Raw genomic sequence first — 20267 nt, 5'->3', positions numbered from 1 at the left:
TGTAACCGTGCACACCTGCACATATGCAGCCCACGCACAGGCATGCACACATACATGCACGTATTCGAGCGCACACATGTGCATGTGCACACACTCATCTGGCCTCTGGTCTCGCCTCATTGCTCTCTAAACCTCCTCTTAGCTTCTTCCCACCACCTCCAAGGCCAGGTCCCACACGGTCATGTGACTTCCACAAAGCAGGTGTCCCAGAAAGACTCAAAAGAGGCATAAACAAATGGTCCTTACCACTGACCCCTGGCCCCCCTCAGGCCTCATACACCCGTGACAACACTCACGGCCCTCCCTCTGGTCCTCTTTCAACACGGACCACCTTGCACATTCGTCTTCCTCTGCCTCAAACGCCCTTCCCTTCCCCCCCCCCCCTTGCAAACTCCTCCGTCTCCTTCCACAGCCAGCTCCACGGCCCTTCTCAGGGAAGTCTTCCCGCTGCCTTCCCAACCAGGTCTGGGCGCCCCTGGCTGCACGCCTCAGGGGTCGCTCTTTTCCCTTCCACTGCGGGGCTCACCATGGCTGCATGGACATTTCCTCTCTGCAGGGAGCCCCCCACCGGGGTGGGGGCGGGCTGGGCACACCGCGAGGGCAGGCGGTGCCTGTCTGATTCTGGATAAGAACAAACACCCTGCGCCAGGGCCCTGGGTTGGAATCTCTTCCGGTTACCTGCAGTGGCACTTTGATCACGTCACTTCATCTCTCGGAACCCCAGTGTCCTCATGTGTAGAATGGGGATGCTCTAGGTCAGGCTTCTAGAGGCAGAGCCCAGGGCAGGTGTGCCTATAAAGTTACTTACTGAGGGATAAGGGGGGCAGGGCGGGGAGGAAGGAGAAGCCAAGCAAGGATGAGGTTTCAGGATCAGTCGAGCTCAGGGGTCTCAAACTCACGGCCTGCATGCGGCCCGCCGAACAATTTTGTGCGGCCCGCAGACTAATCCACGAAGTTCAAAATATTTTGGATAAAATTAAGTAAGCCTAGGGGTCTACTTGTATTTTTCATTTCTCTAGCATCCTAGCTAGATATTAGCTTAGTTAACAGCAGTTGTGATGCGAACTACAGTTTCTGGTCGTTTTGTGACACTGAGTAAACTGCATGTACGATTGTGCTTGTTGTACTGATTTTTTTTTTGTTTTCAACTGCAGTGAGAAAAGTGTTGCATAACAGTTGCCTTTTGTAGACCTAGTGCAGCCGCCGAACGGCTGTGATCTTGCTCTGCGGCCCACATGCTGAGTTGAGTTTGAGACCCCTGCTCTAGCTCCAGCCTGACCCGGTCCCTGGCCAACTCTGGAGTGTGAACCGAAGAACTTTCCACCAAAGGGTTTCCAGATGCCCCCTCCTCAGGGTCCCGGTTCCCTAAAGCCAGTCCTGGCCTGGCTAGGACAGCAGGTGCCTGGTAGTGACAATTCTCTCTCTCTCTCTCAATAGTTTGTCCTGCCAAGCAGCAAGGGAACTGAGCGGTTACACCCCATATCTGCCAGTCACTGGCTTTGAGTGTTGCCCAGTGGGGCGGGGAGGGAGGTGGTACAGCCCAGGCCAGAGGCAGTTACTGTCAGGCAAGGGCAGTCCTTTGGGGGGGAAATACAGCCCTCATCACCCACACCCACAGCAGATGGGGGTGGAGGAGGGGTGCGGCAGAGGAGAGAGGGCGTGAGCTCCCAGTGTCTGCTGGGCAGGTAATAATAATCTCCAGCTGGCGGGGTTGTTGGGAGGCAAACATCCCCAATGGCACGGGCACTTGAGAAAAGCCCAGAACCTGTTAGCTACTATAACCAGGGGCATTACTGTTTCCAAAGTAGCCCCAGCCCCTAGCACGGGGTACAGGGAAGGAAGGAAGGAAGGAAGGGAGGGAGGGAGGAAGGGAGGATATGACTGAGTCACAGGCTTCTGGCCACTGTTCCTTTGGCTCTTTCCTCTTCCTGACTGTCCACGTTGGGAGAAGGGGAGCCCCGTGAGGCTGTGCGGTAAGGAGAGATGGGTGCTAACGACCCCCGGGTTTGTTGGGACCTGCCTCCTCATGTCTACCTGGGACCCACCCGCTGCCCTGCCCGTCCTGAGTAAGGGTCTAGGAGGGTCAGGCTGAGCAGGAGGGCCTGTGGGAGGCCGGGAGCCCTGTTCCCAAGGCAGAACCCAAATCCTGCCCCTGGCTCCTAGGCGAGCGTGACAGAAGCGAGGACAGAAGAGGGTGACGGCGGACGGGCCCTGGAGAGAGAGGGACAGCAGTGAGGAGGCAGTGCGCTAACCTCAGGGTCGGGGCGGAGGACGGGCCCTGGAGAGAGAGGGGCAGCAGTGAGGAGGCAGTGCGCTAACCTCAGGGTCGGGGCGGAGGACGGGCCCTGGAGAGAGAGGGACAGCAGTGAGGAGGCAGTGAGCGCTAACCTCAGGGTCGGGGCGGAGGACGGGCCCGGAGAGAGAGGGACAGCAGTGAGGAGGCAGTGCGCTAACCTCAGGGTCGGGGCGGAGGACGGGCCCTGGAGAGAGAGGGACAGCAGTGAGGAGGCAGTGAGCGCTAACCTCAGGGTCGGGGCGGAGGACGGGCCCGGAGAGAGAGGGACAGCAGTGAGGAGGCAGTGCGCTAACCTCAGGGTCGGGGCGGAGGACGGGCCCGGAGAGAGAGGGACAGCAGTGAGGAGGCAGTGCGCTAACCTCAGGGTCGGGGCGGAGGACGGGCCCAGAGAGAGAGGGACAGCAGTGAGGAGGCAGTGCGCTAACCTCAGGGTCGGGGCGGAGGACGGGCCCGGAGAGAGAGGGGCAGCAGTGAGGAGGCAGTGCGCTAACCTCAGGGTCGGGGCGGAGGACGGGCCCGGAGAGAGAGGGACAGCAGTGAGGAGGCAGTGCGCGCTAACCTCAGGGTCGGGACGGATGTGGTTGGTTGGTGGGGATGATAAGAGAGTCACCCCAGGTCATCACAGCCACAACAGACATTTGGACAGAAATAGTTCCAAAAAGGAAAAAGTGTTAGCTAGGTTGGTTTCTCAGGACCGAGTGGGGACCTGGGGTGGCCCTGCGCTCACAGAGGCCCTCAGGTCCTCCCGGAAGCCTCGGCACCGAGCGCCGTGCCGACGACAGAGACGCCAGGGCCTCCGCTTTCCCCGGGGGTCACCAATTACAGCGTCAGGCTTTGTGGGGCGCCTCAGTCTAGATGCAAATGGGAACAGAGCTGGACGAATCCTGACTGTGGGGTCCATGCCAGGCCCATTTTATAGATGGGGACACTGAGGCCCTGAGAGCGGAAGGCCTTGCTGGCCTTCTCAGCAAATAAGAGGAAAGGGCAGAGCCAGACTGACCCAGCCGATACAGACCCACCCACCCCAGAAATCACCCTCCCTTCACGGCGCCCCGTGGGGCGCACCTTCAGGGCGACGGCAGCAGCCACGGCCTCCCTCGCCCGCAGAAGCTGACGGAGCAGGCGCGAGGGGCCACCGCACATTTCCAAGGTGGGTGATGGCGTAAGGGGGACGGTTCCTTTGAACACCATCATCTTTATTGTCCCTCAGGATGACAGCGTCCTGCAGGACTTGAATGCACGGTTGATGCGGAAACCGAGGCTCCCGCAGCCAGGGGACCCGCCCAAGTCACCAGCTAGCGTCGGTCGCAGAGCCAGGGGCTGAACAGACGTCTCCTCACCTCGACCCTGTCCCAGGGTGGAAGGCACTCTGGAGAGAGCCCGCCGGCCCTCAGGCCTGTGTCTGGGGGGTCCTTGTTCCAGAGCCAACAAGGCAGGTAGCCAGGTAGTGGCCTTGCCTCTGCCACTCAGCACTGGCGGTTGGGCCTGGCACCCACAGGAAGTGACTGGTGGGGCGACATGATAAGGCTCCCACCCAGCCCAGCGCAGTCCTGGGCCTCCGGAGGCCTCTCCCTGGAAACTGCCTGGACAGTGGTCCCCAAACTCGTCTGCACATTAGAATCTTCTTGGGAGGAGGGCGGTCTTCAAAAACTTCCAGTGGGCCACGCCTCGGACCCATTACAGCACACCCTCTGAGCGTGGAACACACGCGTCAGTACTTGTGGGAGCTTCCCAGGTGGCTCTGAGGCAACGACAATCTTGCAAGGCCATGACACCCACCCGTCCACTCCCTGCAGGGAGAGGCTGGCTCTCTGCTCCCTCGCACCTGGTATCCTGCCTCTCAGGCAAACCAGAGCCAAGTGATTCCTGCTCTCGGAGAGAGAGGCTGAGGAGGGGACAGGAAGGTCCCCATCGTGGCTGTATTTAGATGAGACCATGATGGTGTCTCCCGAGGACTAACACTCATCCTTTCCCTCTCGCTGAGTTTGAAGTCCACCTCCGCCTCTGGCCTGTTCCTTGGCACCCTAGCCCCATCTCTGTGGCTCTGCCAACTCCTCGAACAAAGGTCCAGGCCCAGCACACCCACAGCCAACAGACAATGAAGCTAAAGGTGGGAAATCCCTTCTCTGTCTCCCACGCAGCTGACGGGGATCCCGGAGGCTTCTCCTGCCGGTTTTGAAGTTCAGGGGGCAGGTAGGGGAAGAAGGCTCGAGATGTAAAGGAGAGAAGTTGGGTCCTGAAGTTCAGATTCACAGCCTGGAGATTGGATTGCCCACTCTGAAGGGACAAACAGTGATCAGAATAGGGCTTGGCAGTGATCTTTAAAACTTCAAGTACACCCACTCGTTGACTCCACACACCGCTAGATAGAAAGCCATAGGGAGAGCCACACGGGGCTCGGGATCAGGAGATCCTGTCGCAGCGTTTGAACAACCCATATGCCAATAAAGTCTGGCGTAACTACACCACTGGGCGATGGGCACGAGGTCACTGACTGTGTTGGTACGGCTGGCTCCTCAAGATGTTGTTATTGAAAAGGCAAACACGCTGTCTAGTGATATGCACCAGATGATATCATTTGTCTTAGAAATACATGCACGCAAAAACCCAACACCATGTTTCTTCTCACAGGCCCGTACTAACATATAGCTTAGAGGTGAAGAGCGTGAATTTTGGAGCGAGGCTGTCTAGGTTTGGGACTAACTTTTCCACCGATGGCAGGCTGTGTGGCATCAGGTGAGTCACACAGCCTCTCTGGGCCTCAATATTCTCATATGTAAAATGAGGATAGTAACAGCACTGACCTCACAAGGTTGTCATGGGGTTTCTGTGACTTACTACATGTAACATGCTCAAAATAGGGCCCAGCGGTTAGTAAGCCCAATATAAGTATTATGTTCATTACGTGAAGGCTTAAAGTTCTGGAAGGTGACACACCGAACTGGTTGCCACAGGCTGGGAAGGACAGGCCCAGGGCAGGGAGCCATGAGTGATGGGGATTTTGACCTGATGTATAAGGTGCTTAGCTTTTTGCAAGGAGGATTTAGTCATGGATTTCTTCTGTGGTTTAAAAGGAATATATATATATATATTTTTTTTTTCTGAAGTTGGAAACGGGGAGACAGTCAGACAGACTCCCGCATGCGCCTGACCGGGATCCACCCAGCATGCCCACCAGGGGGCGATGCTCCACCCATCTGGGCCGTTGCTGTGTTGTAACCAGAGCCACTCTAGCACCTGGGGCAGAGGCCATAGAGCCATCTTCAGCTCCCGGGCCAACTTTGCTCCAATGGAGCCTTGGCTGCGGGAGGGGAAGAGAGAGACAGAGAGGAAGGAGAGGGGGAGGGGTGGAGAAGCAGATGGGTGCTTCTCCTATGTGCCCTGGCTGGGAATCGAACCTGGGACTCTTGCACACCAGGCCAACGCTCTACCACTGAGCCAACCAGCCAGGGCCAAAAGGAATATTTTTTTAAGTGAAAGAAGACAGAAGATCAGTGGCCAGAAGGCTGGGCCCTCTGAAGCTTAGACGAGGGATTTTGATTTTGTTTCTGGAGGGGGTCACCTGAACCTCTCCTCCCATGCCAGCCGCAGTGCCCAGACACATGAAATGCGGACAGAAGAAAGGCTTAGGGAGGAGGGGCCAGGGGTCTGGTAGGTCGGAGCCTCGGCTCTGAGCCCCACTGCCCCAAACTGACTTGCTGGGTGACACCAGGCAAGTCCCTGGCCTCTCTGAGTCATGGTTCACTTGTATGTCAAGCAAGCCTATCTCACAGGGGTCTGAGGAGCTGATAAATGAGCCCTGGGGGTCAGGAGGCTTGGGTACAAATCCTGGTTCAACATTCAATGCTGTGCAACCTAGAGTAAGTTTCTTAACTTCTCTTTACCACAGTCTCCTCATTTGCAAATGGCAGTGGTGGTTTTGCATCCATTTCACAGGGTCCCTGTGGGAATTGGAGACGTTAATACATTCAGAGTGCACAGCACCATGCAGGGACGTGGCTGGCTTGCAGTGGGTGCTGGTGAGCCCTCACATGTCGCATTATTAGCATGGGCCAGGCGTCACGCGGCAGCATTCCACCTGCATTTCCTCGGTGGAGCCCCAATAACCTTCCTTCCTTCCTTCCTGACTGCCTGCCTTTCTTTCTTTCTTTCGTGAGAAGAGGGGAGGCAGAGACAGATTCCCGCATGCTCCTCGACAGTGATCCACCGAGCAAGCCCATTAGGGGGCGATGCTCTGCCCATCTGGGTTGTTGCTTCGTTGCTCAGCAACAGAACTCTTAGTGCCTGAGGCAGAGGTAATGGAGCCATTCTCAGCACCTGGGGCCAACTCTCTCCAATGGAGACATGGTTGCAGGAGAGGGAGGGGGAGGGAGAGAGAGAGAGAAGCGACTGGGAATCAAAACCGGGACATCCTCATGCCAGGCTGATGCTCTACCACTGAGCCAACCCGCCAGGGCCCCCAATGACCTTTCAAGGCAGATGCTTCCCCCATTTTACAGAAGAATCAATGAACTCTGAGAAGTCAAGAAGTAAAGCATAGATTTACAACCTAGGCTGAATCCAGAGGCTCTATTCTAATCGAAGCTCCACACGACTGTCAACAAATGGTCTTCCTTCCAAAGTAAATGATGGTCTCCATAGACCTGCCTTATCATGTTTCTGCTTATAAAATATCCCCTTGGCTCACCTGGAAAGTTCTGAACATTGCAGAAATGCATGACATGAAGTTTTCCCACAATCTCTCACCCTTTAGAGAGAGGTGTATAATTTCCAAGATTTCATACCCATATCTGAGCATATTTTTGCCTTCTCTGAGAATCAGAATATCATTTTCTAGAAGCCATTTCACTTTTAATTGTTATCTTCCAAGGTATCACTCACCATGACAGGCGGGTAACTCCAAAGAGAAACCCAATCACTCACCATGACAGGCGGGTAACTCCAAAGAGAAACCCAAGGGAAACAAAAGCTGAGCGGGAACTGGGCATTGTTGCCTGTGCAGGACTCCCACCAGAGGCCTGGCCAGAGACCAAGAGTGTGGGAGGCATTATAGACGTTAACAGTTTCTCCTTGACTAACCAGGAACGATTAAACAGAACGGAAAAGGGGACAGTGCACAGACTCCATGGTTCAATTTCAGTGAGCGTTCTGTCCACAAGACTCCCGAGAAACACATGAAACAGCAAGCTGTTTCTCTCGTCTAACAAGATGCCGTGATGGAACCCCAATGCCTCAGAGTGCCAGTTCCCCAGGGTTTGAATGTTCCCTCCATTTCCCCATGAGGGGCAGAAGGAATGGCCAGGGCGAGGGGCTGATGGGGATTTGGGGTGTGGTGCTGGTACAGGCTCCATCTCTTCCCCCAGGAGACGGATGATGGGGAATCGGGGTGCTTCCCAGTTGCCCACAGCCTCTCCACCTGGACAGTCTCTTCTAAGAGGTTTATTTAACAACACAGTCTCAAACTGTTTAAAAATAAATGTCCAGGAGAGGATTCTGGGAAGACGGAGGAGTAGAAAGTACCAGCAGTCTACCTCCCCGCCTTAGACAATAATGTCATTGGCAGACTCTCTCTGGCATAACTTGTTTTAAAACTCCAGTCTGCTGAAGGCTTGCAACGTCCAGGGGAAGGCTTGGACTGTAAACAGTGATTAATTTCAGCCATTTCAATTCTTAGTACAGAGGCAGTTACCCATCCCCCACCCCTGAGCCACGTGGCAGGCAGCTGTGCAAGTGTCCTCAGAGCGGCTTGCACAAAGGATCCTGGCCTCTGAGTGTTGGAGACTTGTGCTCTGATTGCTGCTTGCTGCTTCTGATCTTGGAGGTGAAGACAAAGACTCAGGATGTCATTGTTTTTGCTCCTCCCTGTGTTGTGGTAAGCCCCGCCCCCTCCAGCTAAGGTAATTTTCAGAAAATTTAAAGGGCCTGCCCTCTTCTTCATTTTTTACTTTTTCCCTTTCAGGAGCCAGATATGAAAGATTATGACACTCAAAACCAACTACACATACGGGGAAAATTAGTACGTGACTGCACGTACCCAGGGAAAGGCTCGGAAAAGACATAAGAAGTCATTAAATTTACGTGAGCTCAGACAGACATGTTCAGAGTGTGTCTCCCAACAACAGCAGCATACACATTCTTCTCAAGTGCATCTGGGACATTTTCTAAGACAGACCAAATGTTAGGCCACAAATTAAGTCTCAGTAGATTTTTAAAAGACTGATATCATACAGAGTATCTTCTCTGGCCACAATGGGATAAAGTTAGAAATCAGTGTCATAAAGAAAACTGGAAAATTCACAGGATTGTAGAAATTAAAGAACACACTTTTAAACAACCAATAGATCAAAGAGAAAATCACAAGGAAAGTTAGAAAATACTTCGAAATGAATGAAAACAGAAAAAAAAATTGTACCCAAACTTACAGCACACAATGAAAGCAATGCTGAAGGAAAGATATATACCATATCTATAAATGCTTACATTAAAATAAACAAATAACACTCTAACATTAAAACTTAAGGAACTAGAAAAGAAGAACAAACTAAACCCAAAGCTAACAGAAGGAAGGAAATAAAGATTGGAGATAAATGAAATGGAGAATATAAAAAATAGAGAAAAATCAATGAACCCAGAAGTTGGTTCTTCAAAACATCAACAAAACCGACAAATCTTTAGCTAGATGAACTAAGAGAAAAGAGAGAAAACTTAAATTACTAAAATCAAAAATGAAAGTGGGGGCCCTGGCTGGTTGGCTCAGCGGTAGAGCGTCGGCCTGGCATGCGGGGGTCCCGGGTTTGATTCCCGGCCAGGGCGCGTGGGAGAGGCGCCCATTCGCTTCTCCACTCCCCCCTCCTTCCTCTCTGTCTCTCTCTTCCCCTCCCGCAGCCGAGGCTCCATTGGAGCGGGGATGGCCCGGGCGCTGGGGATGGCTCCTTGGCCTCTGCCCCGGGCGCTGGAGTGGCTCTGGTCGCGGCAGAGCGAGGCCCCGGAGGGTGGAGCGTCGCCCCGTGGTGGGCAGAGCGTCGCCCGTGGTGGGCGTGCCGGTTGGATCCTGGTCAGGCGCATGCGGGAGTCTGTCTGACTGTCTCTCCCTGTTTCCAGCTTCAGAAAAATACTTATTTTTAAAAAAATAAAAATAAAAAAAAAAAAGAAAGAAAGTGGGGACATTACTATTGACTCAACAGAAATAAAAAGGATTACAAGAGTACAATGAACAACTGTTAAGCCAAGAACTCGAATAACCTAGAGATGAAATGGACCAAACCCTAGCAACACAAAACCTACCAACAGTAGATCACAAAGAAGAAGCAAATCTCAACAGACCCTTAACTAGTAAGGAGATGAATCAGCAATGTAAAAAACTCCCAACAAAGAAAAGCCCAGCACCTGATGGATTCACTGGTAAATTCTACCAAGCACTTAACGCAGAACTAATACCAATCCCTCTAAATTTTTTTCCAAAATGGAAGAGGAGGAACACTTCTTAACTCACTCTAGGACGCCAGCATTACCCTATCCCAAAGCCAAAGACACTACAAGAAAAGAAAACTACAGACCAATATCCTTTATGATCGTTGATGAAGAAAATCCTCAACAAAATAGTAGTAAAATGAAATCAGCAGCCTATTACAAAAATTATATACCATCACCAAGTGGGATTTGTTCCTGGAATGCAAAGATGGTTCAACATGAAAGCTGGTCAATGTAATATATATCACATCAATAAAGCGAAGGGAAAATACTACATGATCATCTCAACGGATGCAGAAACAATTGCTAGATCTGACAAGTCAACATATAATCTAAATACTTTGGTTATAAAAAACATTCAACAAACTAGAAATAGAAGTGAACTACTTCCACATAAGAAAAGCCTTATATGGAAAACCCACAGCAAACAAACTCAGTGGGGAAAGACTGAAAGTTTCCCCCAAAGATTGGTCACAGGCAGGGATGCCCACTTTCACCACTGCTACTCAACACAGGACTGGAAGTTCTAGCCAGAATCCTTAGGCAAGAAAAAGAAATAAGAGACATCCAAATTGGAAAGAGAGAAGTCAAATTATCTATTTGCAGATTATATGAAACCCTAAAAATGACACACACAAAAATTGTGAACTGAACTGATAAATGAATTCACCAAAGTAACAGGATACTCATTCAAAAGAGTGTGGCATTGGCATAAAAGCATAAAAACAGATATATAGATCAATGGAATAGAACAGAGAGCCCCCAAAAACCCTCACATATATAGTCAAATGATTTTTGGAAGGGTGTCAAGACCATTCCATGGGAAAAGGACAGTCTTTTTAACAAATGGTGTTGGGACAACTGGATGTCCATGTGCAAAAGAATAGAGTTGGACCCTAGTACCATACACAAAAAATAGCTCAAAATGGATCAAGAACCTAACTGTAATACACAAAACAATAAAACTCTTAGATGCAAACATAGAAGGAAAGCTCATAACACTGGATCTGGCAATGATTTCTTAGAGATGATACCAAAGGCACAGACAACAACAAAAATAGACTAATCAGACTTCACAAAAGCTTAAAAATTTGTACATCCAAAGACATTATTTACAGAGGAAAAAGGCAACCCACAGAATGGGAGGAAATATTTCATAACTGAGAAGGGATTAGCATGCAGAATATATAGAGAACTCCTAATAGTCAACAAGAAAGATACAATCAGTCCAATTCAAAAATGGGCAAAGGACCTCAACAGACATTTCTCCAAAGAAGGTATATGAATGGTCAATAAATACAAAGAAAGATGCTCAACATCACTAATCATTAGAAAAATATGAATCAAAAACTACAATGAGGTTTCACCTTATACGCATTAGCATGGCTTCTATTAATCCCAGAAAACAATTGGTGAGGGTGTAGAGAAATTGAAATCCTTGTGCACTGCTGATGGGAATGTAAAATGCTACAGCTGCTATGAAAAACAGTATGGAGTTTCTTCAGATAATTAAAAATAGAATTATGATATGACCCAGCAATTCTGCTGCTGGGCAAATGCCCCCAAAGAACTGAAAGCAGGCCCTGGCCGGTTGGCTCAGTGGTAGAGCGTCAGCCTGGCGTGCAGAGGTCCCGGGTTTGATTCCCGGCCAGGGCACACAGGAGAAGCACCCATCTGTTTCTCCACCCCTCCCTCTCTCCTTCCTCTCTGTCTCTCTCTTCCCCTCCCATAGCGAGGCTCCATTGGAGCAAAGATGGCCCGGGCGCTGGGGATGGCTCCTTGGCCTCTGCCCCAGGCACTAGAGTGGCTCTGGTCGCGACAGAGCGATGCCCCGGAGGGGCAGAGCATCGCCCCCTGGTGGGCAGAGCATGGCCCCCTGGTGGGCGTGCCAAGTGGATCCCGGTCGGGCGCATGTGGGAGTCTGTCTGACTGTCTCTCCCCGTTTCCAGCTTCAGAAAAATACAAAAAAAAAAGAACTGAAAGCAGGGTCTTGAAGAGATCATGCATGCTTACAGCAGCATTGTTCACAACAGGTAAAGCATGGAAGCCAGGCCAGAGTGCATCAATAACAATGGACAAAGCAAAGTATGATATTACATACCAGGGACTGTTACTCAGCCTTTAAAGAGAAGAAAAGTCCACATGATCAGCGGTGGCACTGTGAATAGAGCATTGAGCTGGGATGCTGAGGCCCCGGTTTGAAACACTGAGGTTGTTGGCTATAGCGTGGGCTCATTTGGCTTGAGTGCAGGGTCGCCAGCTTGAGAATGAGATCACAGATGTGACCCCATGGTCACTGGCTTGAGCCCAAAGGTCACTGACTTGAAGCCCAAAGTCGCTGGCTTGAGCAAGAGGTCACTGGTTCAGCTGGAGCCCCCGGGCCAAGGCACATATGAAAAGCAATCGATGAACAACTAAAGTACTGCAAGTACAAGTTGATGCTTCTCATCTCTCTCTCCCTTCCTCTCTCTCTCTCTCAAAAATGAAAAAAAAAAAAGAAAATTCTACATATGCTACAACATGGATGAACCTTGAAGACATTATGCTAAATAAAATAAGCCAGTCACAAGAAGACAAATAATGTATGGTTGTGCTTATATGAGGAACTTATTAGCATAGTCAAATTCATAGAAACAGGAAGTAGAGTGGTGGTTACCAGGGTCTGAGAGAGCGGGAAATGGGGAATGATTAATTAATGGGCATAGAGTTTCAGTTTTACAAGATGAAAAGAGTTATGGGGCTGGGTGGTGGTGATGGCTTCACAGCATGTGGACATACTTAATACCACTGATTTATACACTTAAAAATGGTCAGGATGTACACTTTATGATATGTGTATTTTACAATAAAAGAATAAAAATAACATCCATCATCCATCTATCCCTCTAGAAATCCACTTGGAGAAACTAGCCGAAGGGAAGAATCCAGAATGCAAGCAAGCAAAGTGCTAGCTACTAGGTTGGTCACCACATTGGTCTGGGGACAGCCCTCCCCTCAGGACAGGGGGTGGGAGGTGGCAATGGTGCCTTCTCCTCTGACAGGTCCAGCCCTTCTCAGTGCACGGAAAAGACTCACTCACAGGAAGCGCTGTGAGCACAGCTGACCCTAAGCAACTGGTCCTCACCTTCCTCCCCTCCGGCCTCCCTCCCTCTCCCACTCCTCTCCTCCTCCCTTCCTTCCACTCTTCCCCCCTCTCCTCTTTTTTCCCTCCATTGCCTCTGTCCGGTTCCTTCTCCTCCAGACACCATCACGGTTCAGGGCTGCCCTGCCCCACACCCCTCCATTGTCCCGAATGCCCCTTTCAGAGAAGACCACGCCTGACCTCTCCTTTCCTCACTACAGGCACCACCGCCTTCTGTACTTGTTAATCAGCTGTGCCTATGAGCCTATCAGCTCCTCAGGGCGGGGACTTTGCTGGGTGCCCAGCTACAGCCAGTGCCTGTCACAGGGCCTGACATTTTGTAGAAACTGAGCAGACCTGTGCCGAGCAGGATAATGGTGGCCAGGCAGAGCCCGAGCTAGAGTCTGTGTCCTCAGTACCCACTTCACACAGAGAAGGGGGCATCACCAGACCAAAAATGCCCCTTGGCCATCCTCCCCCCAAGAAGTTTCTGGGGGTCTTCTCTTTCTGTGGCCTCTTTCTCCACTTCTCTTTCGCCTCCCTTCCTTTTAGGAGCAAATATGGCACCGCCACCCCGGGGGGCACACACTCAGTGCAGAGTCTGCCCTTTCCTCCCCTCACGTCCTGGACCCCGCTGACCACTTTGCACCCAGGCCACACCCACCCCGATCCTATCAAGGTATTTTCCAAAAAATACTTCCTTCCCTGAGAGGAATTTCCGTGGCAGGGAAGTAAAATGTCATATCTTATTTTTTATATAAAATAGCAAATAGTCCATGCAGGTATAGTAGGGAAAAACAAGACCCTATCTAAATATTTAGCAAAGATGGAGGTGGTTCAGCCAATTCTACAGACAACAACGCAAACACTTCCAATGGCAATATACTTATAACACAAAGAGCTAAGTTCCTTAATAGTACGGTGTTTTCACAACTCAATTGGAAAAAGACCAACAACCCAATGGAAAAGTGCGCAAAGGATATGAACAGTTTATGGAAAAGGAACTACAAATAACCCTTTCGTATTTTAAAAGGTGCTCCAACATCATTTATGATAAGAGAAACGGGGGAAGAAAGGGTATCATTATTCATCGCCCAGTCTGAAAATATGGAAGAGTTTGATAACACAAAAGGTTTGTTGAGAAGGGTGCGGGAGTAAAAATTACTACGACGCGTAAGGAAACCCATTTGCTATATTTATCAAAGTTCAAAGTACATATTCCCCTTGATCTTGTAAATCTACTCCTTTATATTTTCCTTAAAGACTTATTCTCACATATGTAAAAAAATAATCCTTGGACAAGGGTATTCTTTACAGCACTGTTTAGAATAGAGAGAGGCAGGAAACAATCTAAATATACAACAATAAGTAAATTAAGGACCAATCATACAGTGAAATACTATGTTACTATTAAAAAGAAAAAGAGGCTGACCTGTGGTGGCACAATTCATAAAGCGTCGACCTAGAATACTGAGGTTGCCAGTTCGAATCCCCAGGCTTGCCCAGTCACGGCACATATAAAAGAGAAGTAACTACTTTAAGTGGAGGCCTTCTGCTTCTCCCCTCCTTCGCTCTCTCTCTCTCCTCTCTAAAGTCAATAAATAAGATCTTTAAAATATTTTTCTAATCACTATGTTGTGCACATGAAACTACTAGTGTATATCAATAGTAATTGAGAAGTATTTTTCAATTACAGCTTGATATACTTAAAGGCTATAGAAATGTTCACCAAACCCTATGTACTCTGGTTGATCAATGTCATCCCATTAAATTTAATTTCAAAATTTTAAAAAAAATTTTTAAAAGAGAAAAAAGGCTGATTTTATTTTGTTTTGATGTGGAGAGAGTTCCAAATTACATCAAATTTTAAAAAAGGATAAAAAACAGTATACAGGGGGTGCTTGGGTTAGAATAGTCTTGACATAGGACATTTCAAGTTTACAGTGCTCACGCCCATGAAAACTTACTGAGACGTGAGTGTTTCAGCTTACGCTGTTAGCATCATACTTTTATTTTTAGCATCATACTTATTTTACGCTCACTTTTGTCATTTTTTCTGTTACTACAGTACAGTGTACAGTACAATATACTTATATCCTTTTCTTTTTTCTTTTTTTTTTCTGAAGCTGGAAACAAGGAGAGACAGTCAGACAGACTCCCGCATGCGCCCGACCGGGATCCACCCGGCACGCCCACCATGGGGCGACGCTCTGCCCACCAGGGGGCGATGCTCTGCCCATCCTGGGCGTCGCCATGTTGCGACCAGAGCCACTCTAGCGCCTGGGGCCGAGGCCAAGGAGCCAACCCCAGCGCCGGGGCCATCTTTGCTCCAATGGAGCCTTGGCTGCGGGAGGGGAAGAGAGAGACAGAGAGGAAAGCACGGCGGAGGGGTGGAGAAGCAAATGGGCGCTTTTCCTGTGTGCCCTGGCCGGGAATCGAACCCGGGTCCTTCCTTTTCTTTTTTCTGTGGCTTAGTTAGAGTATGATTTTACAACTGTTAGGACCAGTAAGTAAGTGACTTAGGCTAGGATATGTTTCGACTTACACCAAATTTCAGGTTATATCACTGTCATAGGAACAGAGCTGTGTCGTAACCCAAGGACCCCTGGTTTACAGTCTATTACCGTTTGTGAGAACAGGGGATTGTGCCAACTTTACTTAGCTTTCCAGGACCCAGGAGACCATGTGGCTTACACACTTGCGCTTATTTTCTGGGTAACGAATCCCACACATAACCCAGTGCTGGCCTGCCTCACCACTCCCACCTGCCTCACCACTCCCACCTGCCTCTGAGAGCAGTGGATGGCAGAGACACGTTCTCCAGGGTGGTCTGAGGGACCCGGGAGGCACTCACAGCCCAACTGACCCATTCTTCAGCTGTTTTTTCTTCTCAAAGTGTCTGGGTGGGTGTTTTCCTTTGTAGAAAAAAAAGGCCCACATACTAAATCTGACATGCTTAGGGGAGGCCCACATGGTGGGCTTTACAAACTCAAAGGCCAGAAGTAACCGCATAGAATGGTCTGAACATAAAAATTCCAAACTGAGCCTGACCAGTGGTGGCACAGTGGATAAAGCATCGACCTGGAAATGCTGAGGTCGCTGGTTCAAAACCCTGGGCTTGCCTGGTCAAGGCACATATGGGAGTTTATGCTTCCAGCTCCTCCCCCTCTTCTCTCTCTCTGTCTCTCCTCTCCTCTCTCTCTGTCTCTGTCTCTGTCTCTCCCTCTCCTCTCTAAAAAAATGAATAAATAAAATAAAAAAATTCCAAACTGAAAGTCAGTTGTCACATCCTAGGCCTGTCTGCTTCCTTGACAAAGTTCAATTGTTACCTTAAGTCTATTGTCCTTTTTTCCATCGTCCTTCTGCATCTAAGACAACATACCTTTGAAATGTCAGAGTCACGCCTTCTCCAGATGCCTCAGGGCACATGGACCGGAGCAGGGGACCCCAGAAGCCCTTACTGTTACCCTGCTCCCCGGAATACCTTCCGTAAGTGCTGTACTTGTCAACTGTTAACTCTGTGAAAGAAGTTATGTGTCTGTTTTACTCTTTATCCAGTCCCAGAGATCTCCCCCTCTTCTCTCTCCCGGCTCCTTCCTCCACCACCAATGGATTTCCCGTAATCCTCCTGACGTCCCCTCCTCCGGTTCCGGCATATAAAATAAGCTGCAAAACCGCCACTCTCCGGAGCATTTCCTCAGTTTGTTGAGATTTTTTGCTCCTGGCAACTGTTGTCAGTCTGGCTCAAATAAACTCATAAAAATTCATACAGGTCTGGACGTTTCTTACATCAACACCTTGCACGCTGATTTCAGCCAAGATCAACTTTGGACTTCTAGCCAACACTCAAATAGAAATCAGGTAAAGGCCATCCTCAGGACACCTACAAGAAGGTTTTACAAGGTGTCTGCTCTTGTGTGAATTTGTTTGGTCAGTAGGACAACCCTGTGCAGAAGGCAGGGGAGAGATTCTGGGAGGGTGTCCTAGCTTTGTGATAGCCGGAACAAAGGACCAGAACCTGGGTGGATGAAAATGACAGAAATTTCTTCGCTCAGGTCTTGGCGGCCAGAAACCTGAAATCGGGGTCCCTGTTCCCTCTGACGACCAGCAGAGAACCCTCCCTTGCGTCCTCCGGCTTCTGGGGGTGCCAGCAATGCTTGGAGTTCCTTGGTTTACAGACACATTTTTTCCAATCCCTGCCCCTACTGTCACATGACATACTCCCTGTGTGTCTCTATCTTTATAGTCATCTCTTCTCTTTTAAGGACTCCGGCCAGACTGAATTAAGGGCCCGTCTATCTACGCCAGCCATGATCTCGTCTTAATTCAGTACATCGGCTCCAACCCTATTTCCAAATAAAGTCACAGTCTGAGGTTCCAGGGCGTTAGGGCTTCGACACACCTTCTCGGGGACACAATTTTAATCCACAACAGAAGGGGAAAACATACTAAGAAGTTTTGCTGAATTCTCCTCAGAGGGAGAGGGGGGATGTGTGTCGGGGTGTGAGGAGACTGATTTGGTCCTGCACACAGCCAGCTATCTCTGCACCTGGCGGTAGAACAGGCTCAGCAGATTGTGAAACTTACGAAGAACTTTCCCTTTTGCTTGCCTGCCTTCAACAAAGAGCCACTGTGCTCTCCTGCTACTTAAGGTTGACCAAGCACTGGGTGTACCTCATCCTGATCTCATCCAACCCATGAAACATGCTTTGAAGGACATATTATCATCCCCATTTCACAGATGAGAGAGTGAGGCTCTGAGAGATGAACTACAGGCATACCCTGTCTTAATGTGCTTCATTTTTTTTTTATCGCGTTGTCATCAACATTGACACCCTCCACCAGCAAAAAGATTACGACTTCCTGAGGGCTCACATGATGGTTAGCAATTTTAGCAATCAACTATTTTTTTAATTAAGGTATGTACACTGTTTCTTAAGACATAATACTACTGCGCCTGACCTACAGTGGTGCAGAGGATAAAGCGCTAACCTGGAACAGGGAGGTTTCCAATTCAAAACCATGGGCTTGCCTGGTCAAGGCATCTACGAGAAACAATCAATGAACAACTAAAGGGAAGCAACTTTGAGTTGATACTTCTCTCCCCCCTCCCCCCTCTCTAAAAATCAATAAATAAAATCTTTTTTAAAAAGACAATAGTATTGCACATTTAATAGACTATGGTAGAGTAAATATAACTTTTATATGCACTGGGAAACCAAAAAAAAAAAAAAAAATGCACATGACTTGCTTTACTGAGACGTTTACTTTATTGCCGTGGTCTGGAACCAGACCACAATATCTCTGAGGCATGCCTGGGATTAGTCCGTGGTCACCTAGCAAATACAAAGGGACGAGAGCCCCGGTTTATCTGCCTACCATGCCAGGTGCAAATCAAGCTTGTGCCATGTTTGGTGATGGGGCAGGTGGGCATAATCACTGACCAGGGGCACTGTAGTCCAGGAAGGCTTGGGGAAGGCAGGTTGGATGGGGAACCTGGGTGGACCTTGCTGTCATCAGCTTTACCTGCCTTCTGTTCCCCAGCGGGAGACCAAGCCCAGTGCTTTTCTGGCTGACTGCTTCTCAGAGAGAAGGGATGAGGTTCTAGGTACTGGTGTGGGGTATACACCATCTCTTGCTATACCCAGGTTTTTGAGCCTGAAAACTACTGGTTTTCGAACAGCTTTTTAAGACTATAGAGCCCCCAACCATTCAAAGGGAAACATAAGAACCCCAACTTTTTATTTATTTCTTTTGGGGCAAGAAGAGAGAGAGAGAGACAGGAACACTGAGCTGCTCCTGTTCGTGCCCTGACCCAGGAATCAAACAGGCAGCCTCCGCGTTCCGGAACGATACCGCAACTGGCTGAGCTATCTGCCAGGGCTTAATTGATTGAATGATTTTTAGACAGAGAGAGGAAGGGAAAGAGAGGGGAGGGGGAAGGGAAGCATTCCTTTGTTGTTCCACTCAGTTCTGCATTCATTGGTGACTTCTCATGTGTGCCCTGACCATGGATCGAACCTGAAACCTTGTTGTTTGGGACGATGCTCTCAACCGACTGAGCTAACCGGCCAGGGCAAGAATCCCAACTTACAAAATGGGTGCAGATGCTGCTCAAGGTGGGGGACCTCTCTCGCACCTCCCTAAATGGCCACCCCAGCAAATTCCAGGACCTGCCTTCCTCAAAGAGAAAACTGGCTAAACGCGACACAAAAATGCAAAAAGCGAGTTACAAAATGATGCCCACACATTCACCTACAACTTATGAGGTTCGGGTGTTTAGAAATAGCCTGGAGGGTTGGACTTTAAGGAATTATTGTTAAAATGTTTTAAATTATGCTGATGGCGTTGTAGTTTTGTTTCTAAAAAGACTCCTTATCCTTCAGCACCTTCTGAAATATTTTGGTTGAGAGGCTGTGATGTCTGTCTGCCATCTGTTTAGAAGGGAAACACGGTGGTTCCGGTTTGGTGACTGTTGAAGAGTCCTGGTGATTATGTGGGGTTTCCTTATATCAAAACGGGCATGTGGTTTCCTTCCACTTTTACATATGTTTGGAATTATCCATAATAAATAAAAGCCTTTTTGGGTTAAAAAAAAAAAAAAAAAGTCTGCATTGTGCATAATGAGCAGTGTGAGACTTCTGCAATTCTTTAAAAAGCAATTAAAAGTTGAAGCTCCAGGAGGTGACAGGAGCTTTGGAGGCTAGGGCGGCATGGAAGGGAGGGGAGTGGGGAGGGGAGTGCAGCCGGGGCTTGCCGTCCCTCAACCCAGGTGCCCTCAACCGCTGTCCTCTGCGGCCGGCAACTCATCCCCCAAACACCGCAGGGTAGCAGGCTGCGCACTGCCCGGCCACAGGTGCCCCATCTGCCCACCCGGTCATTAGTCCCGTCCACCCCGCCATCCACCGGTCATCCCCCCTGGTCATCCACCAGCCATCCACCCGATGGCCCCGGGACCTCCCGCTCCAGAGACCCCGGGCATCCCCTCCTCCCCCTGGAGAGGAGACCCCGGGCATCCCCTCCTCCCCCTGGTCTTCTCCCCTCTCTGTCTGGTTTTGGGCATTCGCACCCTGCCTCTTCCCGAGCCGCTGGTCCCCGCAGCCCCGCAGTCCCCGGCGCGCTGGGCACTTACCCACTGCGCTCTTCACACCGCCGCGCTCTGCACGAAACTGAAAGTAGGCGCCCCTACTGCCCAGCCGGTGCTCAGCGCTCAGCGCCGGGCGCTGTCTGCCGTTGCTGGGAAATCACGTGGATTCTAGGTGCCAGCTCGGGCGCGGGCAGGCGCGGGCTGGGCCGGTGCCAGAGCCTCGTAGCCTCCTGGTGTCTGGCAACTTTTGCAGGACCCAGACACAGACCGAAAGGACGCGGTGGCGGTGTGCA

The 20267-nt window shown here is 49.8% G+C and overlaps 1 protein-coding gene across 3 annotated transcripts in view; it reads right to left on the bottom strand.

The window, feature by feature from the left end:
* Positions 1–20062, bottom strand: part of NLRC5 (NLR family CARD domain containing 5) — a 90992-nt gene extending 70930 nt beyond the window's left edge. For all 3 annotated transcript variants that reach the window (XR_010727042.1, XM_066242566.1, XM_066242567.1), the window contains exon 1: positions 20020–20062. The gene's annotated coding sequence lies outside the window, so the exon portion shown is untranslated. The remainder of the gene's footprint in view (positions 1–20019) is intronic.
* Positions 20063–20267: the final 205 nt, after the last annotated feature.

The sequence above is a fragment of the Saccopteryx bilineata genome, chromosome 9, assembly GCF_036850765.1.
Source record: "Saccopteryx bilineata isolate mSacBil1 chromosome 9, mSacBil1_pri_phased_curated, whole genome shotgun sequence".
NCBI classification, from domain to species: domain Eukaryota; kingdom Metazoa; phylum Chordata; class Mammalia; order Chiroptera; family Emballonuridae; genus Saccopteryx; species Saccopteryx bilineata.
Note: the sequence above shows the minus strand (reverse complement) of the source record. Positions and strands in the feature narration are given on the sequence as shown.